The following is a 13454-nucleotide window of genomic DNA, read 5'->3' as shown; positions in this document are numbered from 1 at the left end:
TCTTCTTTATGGGAATCTGTGGACACAGGGGAAACGGTTCCATTAGAGAACAACCCAGCCCTTGCCACAGTGTCTCATCTATGAAGGAGGGTAAACACTGGGAATGTCAGAGACTAGTCCTACCTGGCCCCACAGAACCTGCCTTTACCTTTATCAGGATACAGAGTGATGTGGACTTGTATAAGCTAAATGCAGCAAAGGAAATCACAAACTTCAGAGTTAAGTCCAGTACTGTTATATGAAAATAAATTTCTGGAAACACAAAGGGCAAGATGGATAGACCAGGGCAGAGCCATCGAATGTCTCTAAACATTCTCTGATGACTCTCTAACAGATTCCTCCGCCAGTTTCATGTAAGTCTCAGATCTACAGAAAATGAGAAAGAATGGGCATGCGTTCAGTCACTGTACATTCATTTCAAAACAGGGAATAAATATGTAAATTGAATTCAGAAACTCACCTTAGTTCAGAAAACCTCAGAGCTGGCTCCCTTATCCTTGGTCTTTACCCAGTTGGGACTGGAAATGCTATTTCAGATTCCTGAGGCTTGATTTATTTTATCCTGAGAGGTGTGAGCCTAAACATATGCCTGAGAAATGTTTCTGAACTATTATGATTTCTGATAATTATTTCAGTCCTTTCAAGCCTCAGAGAAAATAAAGCCTTTTAATTATCACACTTGCTACTGGATTAGACACAGAGGATTCAAAGTGAGTGTAGTGATGAATGCACTTGGCAAAAACAGGCTAGAAGCTTCTCAATCTTTTCCCTAGGGAGTATATCATATGTATAAAAGGGGATATGGAAATTATATATCCTGGATCATGATCTGCCTTTAGTTCCTTAGGGACTCTCTCTTTTACTCTTTTTCATTTTAGATATTGTGCATCCCTCAGTGTAGATCCAAAGTAAATTCCTGTGTTCTCATTATCTTCACCTCTGAACAGAAAGCCACTACATTGCTTCATTCCCTTTTTATTCCAGTTTCCCAAATGGACATATCATCTGTAAGACTGCTATTTCCAGATTTCTGTATTTCTTCATCAGAAATTTTTCAAATGTTTCAGTAACTCACTTCAGCTCTTCTCACCATGAAATGTCTCTGAAATAATTTTCAATGCTATATATTCTTTCTACAGCTTATACTTAAAAAAGAAAAAAAAAAAAAAAAACAACCTTGTAATTTCTACCTGATTCTCTCACTTGGTCATTTTCTGTAACATGTCAGTAACTGGAATTATCAATTTCTTCTCATTATAGAAATGAGTAGGGACCATGGAGCTAGAGAGAGCATTGTGAATCTTAATTTAGTTACATCCTATAATTCTTTGGGCAATTTATTTAATCTTTCAGTTCAAAGTCATAAAATTGGATGGTAAATATGGTATCTCTTTTATCATGCTGCTGAGTTAATTAAATGAAAAATGTCTAAGTAAAATGACTGAATCAGTGCCTGGCATATGGTAAATAGTCAATACATGTGAGTTGCCATTATTCATGTTTTAACAAATTCTACTAGATTCTCCATCATAACACACATCAGAGTTTCCTCCCTCCCCTGAATACCTGTGTTTTGATAAACACTAAATTCTATAAGGAAAAATATTTTTCTTATCTTGTTTACTGTTTGGCCCCAAGATCTAAGCACAATGCAGGGGACATGGAAGGAACTTAATAAATACTTCTGATAATCATGTTGTTTTTGTCCGAGAATGTATTCAACATTTTTCAAATGCTAAACCGTAGCATCTAGAAGTACAGTGACCTCCACCCATGTGCCTCAGCCACCACACAACTTATGGCTTTTTGTGCTTAAGCTGAACTACAGTAATGGTGAACTTTAGTGCTTCCTAATGATAATTTTAGTATTTTCCAAGATACTCATATTTAGCCCTAAACACTGAGGTCTGAAATCACAGCTCTGTCCCTCCCTAGTTCAATATCTTCAATGGTTCTCCATTACACATTTGAAAATTGAAGCATGAAATAAAAGTATAATTCTCAAAATTATGATTAATCCTTCATTATAACTAAGGAAGAAATTGAGTCTGTTTTATCTTTGATGAGAAGCCATGAAAATACCATTTTGATTAATATATGTATTTTGTGCAGATTAACCTTTGAAAAAATTTTAACCTTCTCAAAAATCTAAAAAAGAAAATTGGAGAATTTTTACTTTTTACTTGTCTTTTTGTTTTTGCTTTTTTTACTTGTCAATTTTTACTTGTCTTGGGAAGTTCAACCTATTTTATAAATATATGTGTGTTTGTGTGTAAAAAATAAAAATATGTGTCTATATTTACACACATTGCTTATATATATTGGAAAGAAGGTTAAGAATACAACTCTATAATAAAATAGGGTTCTCTTGCTAGTAGAAAAGCATCAGACTCTCAGAATGTCTTCTTTACTGCTCATAAAAAAGGAGTTCCTCAACACACAAAACAGTGACTTGTGCTGTCATGATTATGTGATTTATTGATTTATTTTTTTGCATGACAATGCCTAAGAGAGAGAGATGGAAAAGACAAATAGGCACTAAATTTCTGGTGAATCAAAATAAAGATTGTGCTATTTGAAATTTTAATTTTTGGCTTTTTTGAAACTTTAAATAGTTCTGTATTATTTATTTAGAATCTTCTCAAAATAATGTACAATATTTAAATCTACTAATCAAACTAAATTAGGTAAAAAGATGTATGATACATATGTAACATTATGGAAAAGGATCCAATGTAAAGAGAAAACTATTAATTATATGAACTGAGGCTATAAATACTCCAGGAAACTTCACAAATGCTTATGATATTTAATAAGAGATGCTAGACAACAAACTATGGAAATTTCTTAAAGGGATGGGAATACCAGACCACCTAGCTTGCCTCATGAGAAACCTATATATAGGTCAAAAAGAGCAACAGTTAGAACTGGACATGGAACAACACTGGTTCCAAACTGGGAAAGGAGTACTTCAAGGCTGTATATTGTCACCCTGCTTATTTAGCTTATATGCAGAGTATATCATGCAAAATGCCAGGCTGAATGAAGCACAAACTAGATTCAAGATTGCAGGGAAAATTATCAATAAACTCATATATGCAGATGACACCACCCTTATGGCAGAAAGTGAAGTGGAACTAACAAGCCTCTTGATGAAGGTGAAAGAGGAGAGTGAAAAAGCTGGCTTAACTCAACATTCAGAAAACTAAGATCATGGCATCTGGTCCCATCACTTCATGGCAAATAGATGGGAAAACAATGGAAACAGTGACAGACTATTTTTGTGGCTCCAAAATCACTGTAGATGACGACTGCAGCCACGAAATTAAAAGATGCTTGCTCCTTGGAAAAAAAGCCATGACCAACCTAGACAGCATATTAAAAAGCAGAGACATTACTTTGGCCACAAACATCCATACAGCTAAAGCTTTGGTTTTTCCACTAGTCATGAATGGATGTGAGAGTTGGACCATAAAGAAAGTTGAGTGCAGAAGAATTGATGCTTTTAAATTGTTGTGTTGGAGAAGACTCTTGAGAGTCCGTTGGACACCAAGGAGATCAAACCAGTCAATCCTAAAGGAAATCAGTCCTGAATATTCATTGGAAAGACTGATGCTGAAGCTGAAGCTCCAATACTTTGGCTACCTGATGTAAAGAGCTGACTCATTAGAAAAGATCCTGATTCTGGGAAAGATTGAAGGTGGGAGAAGAGGACGACAGAGGATGAGATGGTTGGATGGCATCACTGACTCGATGGACATGAGTTTGAGTAAACCTTGGCAGTTGGTGATGGACAGGGAAGCCTGGCATGCTGCAGTCCATGGGATCACAAAGAGTTGGACGTGACTGAGTGAGTGAACTAAACTGAACCTGACTGTGTTCCTGAGACCCTAAATACTGAATGGACTGTCATTCCCTTCTCCAGGTGATCATGTTGACCCAGGGATTGAACCTGGGTCTCACATTGCAGGCAGTTTCTTTACCATCAGAGCCACTAGGGAAGACCCTAAGTAAACATAAAGTAGCACAAAGAGGACCTGACAATCCGTGATTCACGTGATCAGTGCTGTTTTCATGTTCTCTTCAGAGCAAAGTGGCCATGTTTGAGTGCCCTTTCAGTTCCTCAAACAGTTCCATAGCTGAAAACTTCTGAAAAGATCAAAGGAGAAATAGGACTCAGAAATTCATTCTAGCAAATTCCACAAAGTAATGGAATCTGCATTATTTGAAGGAAAGTGCAGTAACCTGGAATTTATCCTATCTGGGGTACCAACAATCCTATCAACAGCTCACTCATAGGGACATTTTGTTGCCTCTGAGATATGTTAGATCATAAACTCTCTAAAAAGTCTATAACATAATATTTGATACACGAGGAACATAACACTGGCTCTAAAGACTTTTTCCTAAAGGGGAATGTCTTCTTACAGATTTCATCTGTCTTAAAGTAAAAATGTTCTTTTGAATCAAAACTACTACAGTGTGAAAATTAATCTCTGATAACTCTCCTTGGGAATTAAGGAAGAAAGTTATTTGGTCCAAGTAAGCCCTTATCAGAGAATGGGAATTTTATCATTTGGAAATGTTTTGGAAATATTTTGAAATGTTTTCACGATAATCTAGGTAAACAACTGCCTTTGGTGGAAGTTTTTGACTTGAGTAGATATGAATTAGAAGAAAAAATTGCTTTAGGGAATTTCCCACATGAGGGCTCTGAAGAAAATTTTAAAAATTAGACTAAGATCCTTGAAATATATGTCTAATATATTTTAACTGCAGAAAACTATAAATTATAATACTATAGGGTAACAAATTGGTAATCATTTTCCAATTCATTTCCTCTTATCTCATTGGAAGAAGGCTTTGAGCCCTTTAGAGGAATATTAATAGGCAAAGGAAGCAGCTTTTCCTGAAATGACTTCAGGAGACGAAAGTATACAGCCTCTTCCTTTTACCTCTCTACCCTCTCTCTTACTGTCATGATGGTAACGAATTGTACACTGAAAACACTATAACACCATGACTACCTTTGGTTTTAACCAATGGAAAAACAAAGATTTTAAATAAATATATTTAAAAATAGTGATAGAAGCACATTAGAGAAATGAAGTAAAAGAAAATGAAATTAGAGCATAGATATGAATTTGCTACATTTACATACACACATGTGAGGGATAAATATGTGTGTGTGTGTGTCACAGAATACAAAAATAAGCCATTCCATTTATGCTCACTTGATTTTCAACAGTGATGCCAAGATTATGTGATAAAGTAGTCTTTCCAACAAAAGTTACTAGAATAATTAAGTTCATTTTGAAAGAATGAATTTGGAACACTCCACAAAATAAGGATGTTAGCTCAAAATAAACCTCATATCTAAATATGAAAGGTAATATTATTAAACTCCTAGAAGAAATCATCAGAGTAAATCTTTTTGACTTTGGGATGGACAATGGTTCTTAGATATGACTAACAAAGGACAAATGAAAAAGTGGATGCTGAACATCATGAAATTAAAAACTTTTGAGGTTTCAAAGATATCATCAAGAGAATGAATAGAGGACTAACAGAATGGAAGAAATACTTTTAAATAATATATCTGATAAACACCTAGTATCCATAATACATTCAAATCCAAACACATACAATCTTTTTTCCATTTTAAAGCATGTTTCTTCTGGGTTTTGAAATATAATCACTTCCCTGATGGCTCAGATGGTGAAGAATCTGCCTGCAATGCAGGAGACCTGGGTTCAATCCCTGGGATAAAAATATCCCTTGGAGAAAGAAATGGCTACCTACTCCAGTATTCTTATCTGGACATTTCCATGGAGCTTTTGGGTACAGTCTATGGGGTCGTAAAGAGTAGGACACTATTGAGAGACTAACATTTTCCCTTTTTTCATATGGCATTGTGTAAGTTTAAGATGTATAGTATAATGATTTGATTTACATGCATCATGAAGTAATAACCACAATAAGAACACCCCTCACCTGATATGGATACAAAATAAAAGGGAAAAAAAGTATCCTTTTTCTTTGTAATGAGAACTCTAAGGATTTTCTCTCTCAACAACTTTCATAAAAAACATACAGCAGTGTTATTTATACTTATCATATTGTATATTACGTCCAATACTTATTTATCTTAGAACAGGACATTTGTCCTATCTTCATCCACTTCCTCTTCCCTCCAGATCCCCACCTTTGGTAACCATGAAAGTGAAAGTCGCTCAGTCATTTCCAACTCTTTGTGACCCCATGGACTATATAGTCCATGGAATTCTCTAGGCCAGAGTACTGGAGTGGGTAGCCTTTCCCTTCTCCAGGGGATCTTCCCAACCAAGGGATCAAGCCTAGGTCTCCCACATTGCAGGCATATTCTTTACCAGCTGAGCCACAAGGAAAGCCCACTTGGTAACCATAAGTGTGATCTATTTTTCCAAACATCTGTTTCTTTTTTTGCTTTTAAAGTATACTTTACCAACAACATTCTATTAGTTCCTAATGGATAATAAACTGATTTCCTATTTCTATACACTTTGAAATTAACACCAATATGTCTTGTTACCAACTTTCAGCATACAAAGCTACTATACTATAATCAACTACTTTCCCCACACTGTTCATTCCTATCACTCATTTATTTTGTAACTGGAAGATTATACCTCTTAGACTCTCTCACCAATTTCTCTCCAATCCCCTCTTCCTTCCCTCTGGAAACAATCTGTTTATTCTCTGTATCTGTAAGAGCTTCTGCTTGCCTATGTTGTTACTTTTTTCTGTTTTGTAGATTCCAAATATAAGTGAAATCATAAGTGAAATCAGTATTTGTCTTTCTCTATCTGACTTATTTCTCTTTACATTCTGTAAGTTCATTTATGTTCTCTCAAATAGCAAAATTTCATTCTTATGTACAAGAAATATTCCATTGTATAAATATACACCACATCTCCTTTATCCATTCATCTATTATATCATTGGGCCTTTAGGCAAATGTATCTTGGCCATTATAAAAAATGATGCAGTGAACTTCAGGGTATGTATGTATTTTGAATTAGTGATTTTATTTCCTTTAGGTAAATACTCAGGAGTGGAGTGGCTGGACTCTATAGTAGTTCTGTTTAAATGTTTGAGAAAACTTCACACTGTTTTCCATTGTGTTTACATGCTGCCAATGGTGCATAAGGACTCTCTTTTCTCCACATTGTCAGTAACAAATTTCACTTGTTGTCTTTTTGTTTGCCATTCTGACAGTAGTGAGGTATCTCCTTGGATTTGATTTGCATTTTTCTGAAGATTAGTGAAGTTGAGCATTGTTTCATGGGTCTGGTAGTCATCCATATGTCTTTGAAAAAATATACCTCTGCCCATTTTTAATTGGGTTGTTTGTTTTCTAGATGCTGAATAATACAGGTTATTTGTATATTTTGGATATTAGCCTGTTATCAGACATATTGTTTGCAAATATCTTCTCCCATTCAGCAGACTGATTTTTCATTTTGCTAAGTTTCTTGTGCTGCACAATGTCTTATCAGTTTGATGCAGTCCCTTTTGCTTAACTTTGCTTTTGTTTCTTAGGCTGAGGAGACATACCCAAAAAACTTTTTTGATACTGCTGTAAACTTTTCTGATACCCACCCTGAGAGAAAGTCATATACTACCCAAAGACGAAGTCAACTTTCAAATTAGGGTATTTTCTCCTTTCCATGTTTACTGAAACAAAAACGATGACATAAAGTAGAAGCAAAGTACCACTCTCAACTTAGTTCTCCCATCCAGGTAATAGATTTTAACAGTATGTTATGTGCAGGGCTGGATGTGTAAACTAAGAAAAAGTTTTCCATAATCATAATGCATAATGTTTAGAGAACTAAAGTTGTTTATACTTTACCAACTTTATGGAACCTTCCATCTTAGGCATTTAAGGAGATAGATTCTTGCTCAAAGAAAACTGAAAAGATGGGAAGAGAAAATATTGTCTGATTCATGCTTCCAATGGAAAGTGGCAGATAAGACATTCCCAATGATTCTATTTCACTCCAATGTTCCCTGATTTCATCAACTATAGAGCAGTTTTAAATTTTCAGAGGGTTAAAAAAACGTTCAAACTGAGAAAAAAACAAGAGGTAACACATTTTTCTAAATAGTATTAATAAATGGGAGATGGTGAGAAAGTCTGCAAGAAAAATCTGGCTCAACACAAAGTGAAAATAAATAGAGAGATGACTCAGATTTCCTTCTGCCTGGTTGAAAAAAAAAACAAAAAGATTTCAACAAAGTTATTATGATTAAACACAGAAATTTCTGTCCTGTGACCAGCTGCACAGAGATACTCTATCTATTCAAAATTTTCTCCTACTCAGAGTTTTTCTCAGAGCAGCTTTCACATCTTTATTTCTCAAGCTGTAGATCAAGGGGTTCATCATGGCAATCACATTGGTGTAAAAGAGAGAAGAGACTTTTCTTTCATCCATAGACCCAGAAAATGAAGGTTTGAGATACGTAAATATACATGATCCAAAGAAGAGAGAAACAGCAATGATGTGGGGGCAGCAGGTACTGAAGGCTTTGATCTGCCCTCCGTGGAGCTGATATGGAAGATGTTGATGAGGATGAGACCACAAGAGACAAAGATGATGAGATTGGGCACAATGATTTTGATGTCCACCTCAATGAAAAATGCCAGATCACTAATGTGGATACTTGTGCAGGAGAGCTTGAGCAGAGGAAAGATATGCCAGAAATAATGGTTGATGGGGATTACTCACAGAAGTTCAGTCTCAACATGCATCCAATGTGACCAATGGCACCAGAAAATGCCATTAAGTAGGAAGCAAGGATAAGGTTGGAACACACTTTAGGGGACATGGCAGCATTATACAAGAGTGGGTTACAGATGGCCACATAGCAGTCATAGACCATTGATGTCAGCACATAAATTTCAGAAATGGTGAAAAACCTGAAAAAGTGGAGCTGTATCATTGATTCCATGTAAGAAATAACATTCTTCTTTGATATAAAATTAATCAGCATTCTGGGTGAAAACACAGAAGAATAGCAGAAGTCTATGAAGAACTTCTGGATGTTCAAGTTGGATTTAGAAAAGGAAGAGGAATCAGAGAACAAGTTTACAACATCTGCTGGAACGTAGAAAAAAGCAAGACAGTTCCAGAAAAACATCTACTTTTGGTTTATGGACTATGCCAAAGTCTTTGTGTGGATCACAAAAAACTGTGGAAAATTCTTAAAGAGATGGGAATACCAGACCACCTGACCTGCCTCCTGAGAAATCTCTATGCAGGTCAAGAAGCAACATTTAGAACTGGACATGGAACAACAGACTGGTTCCAAATAGGGAAAGGAGTACATCAAGGCTGTATATTGTCACCCTGCTTATTTAACTTATATGCAGAGAACATCATGAGAAACACTGGGCTGGATGAAGCCCAAGCTGGAATCAGGATTGCTGGGAGAAATATCAATAACATCAGACACGCCGATGACACCATCCTTATGGCAGAAAACAAAGAAGAACTAAAGACCTCCTGATGAAAGTGAAAGAGAAGAGTGAAAAAGTTGGCTTAAAACTCAACATTCAGAAAACTAAGATCATGGCATCTGGTCCCATCACTTCATGTTGAATAGATGGGAAAACAGTGGAAACAGAGAGACTTTATTTTTGGGGGCTCCAAAATCACTGCAGATGGTGACTGCAGCCATGAAAATAAAAGACACTTGTTCCTTGAAAGAAAAACTATGACCAAACTAGCCAGCACGTTTAAAAATTGGAGACACTACTTTAACAACGAAGGTTCAACTAGTCAAAACTATGGTTTGTCCAGTAGTCATGTATGGATGTGAGAGTTGGACTACAAAGAAAGCTGAGTGCCGAAGAATTGATGTTTTTGAAATGTGGTGTTGGAGATGACTCTTGAGAGTCCCTTGGACAGCAAGATCAAACCAGTCACTCTTAAAGGAAATCAGTCCTGAATATTCATTGGAAGGACTGATGCTAAAACTGAAGCTCCAATACTTTGGCCACCTGATGCAAAGAACCAACTCATTGGAAAAAACCCTGATGCTAGGAAAGATTGAGTGCAGGAAGAGAATTTGATGACAGAGGTTGAGATGGTTGGATGGTATCACCAACTCAATGGACATGAGTTTGAGTAGGCTCCAGGAGTTGGTGATGGACAGGGTAGCCTGGCGTGCTGCAGTCCGTGGGTTTGCAAAGAATTGGGCATGACTGAGTGACTGAACTGAGCTGATGAAGGACAAATTAAAGAGGAAAAAGTACATGGGGGTGTGTAGGTGTGAATTAAGTGCAATTAGGATTATCAATCTCAAATTTCCCAGCACAGTGTCCATGTACATTCTTAGGAAAAGGAAGAAAAAGGGTGCTGGAATTCTGGATGGTCTGTTAATCTAACAGAATGAGTTCAGTCACAAAAGAGACATTTCCAGAAGCCATTCTTCTTTAAGGGAATCTGTGTATGGAGCAGGAAAGTGTTTCATTAGAGGACAACTCAGCTCTTCCCACAGTGTTTCATCCTACAGAAGAGTAATTTTGCTGTTCTTGAGTTGCTAAGTCATGACCAATTCTTTTGCAAATCCGTGGACTATAACCCACAAGGCTCCTCTGTCCATGGGATTTCCCAGGCAAGAATACTGGAGTCGGTTGCCACTTCCTTCTTCAAGGGATTTTCCCAACCCAGGTAATGAACCTGTGTCTCCTGCATTAGCAGACAGATTCTTACTGCTGAGCTACCAGGGAAGTCCAGCGCTAAAAAGTACACACAGTGTGAATTCCTGACACTATCTCAAATTAGTCCAATATAATCTGCCTTTACCTTTATCACAATACAGTGATGTGGACTTGCCCTTAATTAGAGCTTTTATAAGCTAAATATAGTAAAGGATATCACAAACAGACTACAGAGGGAAGGCCAGTGCTACCATATGCAAATATACCTGCTGGAAAAACCAAGGGAGAAGAGGGGTGGATTAGGACATAATTGTTCTACTTTCATCTCAACATTTCTTCATTCAGTGACCCTAGCAACCTGGCGCTGGTTTCTAATACACTTTAGACTTCATGTGGTCAGAACCAAAAATTCTGTTTCTAATCCAGGATGATAGTCTATGAGAATTAAGTAACTTCCCTTGTCACAAAGTAAAAGCCATAGAGGTGAAAGAGTGAGTTTTATCCTCTTAGAGGAAACTTTCTAACTGATATGTTTTGAGCCCACTCATGTCTTGGAACATTCTCTGTTCCCTCTCCAACAGATTCCCTGGGTTCACTTGAGTCTCAGAACTACACAAAATGAGAAAGAATAGGCATATATTAAGTTCCTCAAATTTCACCTCAAAACAAGGAATAAGTATTGTAAATTGAATTAGATATGTAAGTTGAATTCAGAAACTCACCCTTCTTAGTTCAGAAAACACAGAGCTGGTTCCCTTATCATTGATTGTCACTCTTGGTATTGAAGACATAAGTTCAGATTCTTGAGGCTTGATTTCTTTGATTCTAAGAGGAGACAGCCTAGACATATGCCTAGGGAATGTTTATGATCTGGTGTAATTTCTGATTATATGAAGTCCTTTCAAGAAGTAGAAAGAAAAACAAAGCCTTTAATCACATACTTGCTAGTAATTAGACACAGAAGACTTAATGTGAGTATAATGATGTAATGCTCTTGATTAAAAACTGGGTAGAAGCTTTCTAAGTCTCTTCCCTGGGGTATATATTATGCATATATATAGAAATTATATATATATATATATATATGTATATATATGGAATAAGGAAATTATAGAGCCCAGTGTGTGATCTGTCTTTAGTTCTTATGGACCTACTCTTTGACTCATTTTTGCTTTACTCTGGGGACTGTGCATCCCTCAGGTAGATCCAAAGTGAATTCCCATCTCTTCATTATCTTCACCTTTGAAGGGAAAGCTAGGCCACTGCTTCATACCCTCTCTATGCCCATTTCCGAAGTGGACATATTTCTATGAGTCCTACTTCCAGCTCTCTTTATTTCTTTATCTGAAATTTTTAAAATGCTGCAATGTTCAAGTTTGCAATAATTAGTTACATATTATACACATAAGCATCCTAACTTGATTCCCCTCCTTTTAGTGAGGTCCAAACAGACACACAGAGCTTCCATTGCTAATGAGATGTAATAATTAAGTTGATTCCTTAAGTCATTGTCAAATGCAAACTTTAGAAGTGCTAATTTCATCTGTTCTAAAAGCAACAATATTCTTCTGAATGAAAACTACCACAGTGTGAAAAATCAATCTCTGCTAACTCTCCCTGTGAATTAAGGAAGAACGTTACTTGTCTCTGAGTAGGTCCTTGTCAGAGAATGGGGATTTTATCATTCAGAAATGTTTTGGAAGCATTTTTAAATGTTTTCAAGATAGTCTAAGTAACCAGCTCCCATCGGTGGGAATTTTTGACTTGGATAAGATTTGAAATAATTAAAAACCACTTGCTTTAGGGAATTTCCTAAATGAGGGCTCTTAAGAAAAATTCTAAAAATCAGATTAAGATCCTTGAAATATTTTCCCAGAATTTTTATTTTTTTAAAATTTATTTTATTTATTATTATTATTTTTATTTTACTTAGTAGTATGCTTTTTATTAATTTTTTTCATTTATTTTTATTAGTTGGAGGCTAATTACTTCACCACATTGCAGTGGGTTTTGTCATACATTGACATGAATCAGCCATGGAGTTACATGTATTCCCCATCCCGATCCCCCCTCCCACCTCCCTCTCCACCCGATTCCTCTGGGTCTTCCCAGTGCACCAGGCCCGAGCACTTGTCTCATGCATCCAACCTGGGCTGGTGATCTGTTTCACTATAGGTAATATACATGCTATTCTCTCGAAACATCCCGCCCTCGCCTTCTCCCACAGAGTCCAAAATTCTGTTCTGTACATCTGTGTCTCTTTTTCTGTTTTGCATATAGGGTTATCATTACCATCTTTCTAAATTCCATATATATGTGTTAGTATGCTGTAATGTTCTTTATCTTTCTGGCTTACTTCACTCTGTATAATGGGCTCCAGTTTCATCCGTCTCATTAGAACTGATTCAAATGAATTCTTTTTAACAGCTGAGTAATATTCCATGGTGTATATGTACCACAGCTTCCTTATCCATTTGTCTGCTGATGGGCATCTAGGTTGCTTCCATGTCCTGGCTATTATAAACAGTGCTGCGATGAACACTGGGGTACATGTGCCTCTTTCAGATCTGGTTTCCTCAGTGTGTATGCCCAGAAGTGGGATTGCTGGGTCATATGGCAGTTCTATTTCCTGTGTTTTAAGAAATCTCCACACTGTTCTCCATAGTGGCTGTACTAGTTTGCATTCCCACCAACAGTGTAAGAGGGTTCCCTTTTCTCCACACCCTCTCCAGCATTTATTGCTTGT

At 36.6% G+C, this 13454-nt stretch overlaps 1 pseudogene; it reads right to left on the bottom strand.

Moving 5' to 3' along the window:
- Positions 1-8345: 8345 nt before the first annotated feature.
- On the bottom strand, positions 8346-10474 carry LOC122705325 (annotated as a pseudogene).
- Between the last annotated feature and the right edge of the window lie 2980 nt (positions 10475-13454).

Source organism: Cervus elaphus, chromosome 2 (genome assembly GCF_910594005.1).
Source record: "Cervus elaphus chromosome 2, mCerEla1.1, whole genome shotgun sequence".
Taxonomy (NCBI): Eukaryota; Metazoa; Chordata; class Mammalia; order Artiodactyla; family Cervidae; genus Cervus; species Cervus elaphus.
This window is presented reverse-complemented; position numbering and strand designations above follow the sequence as displayed.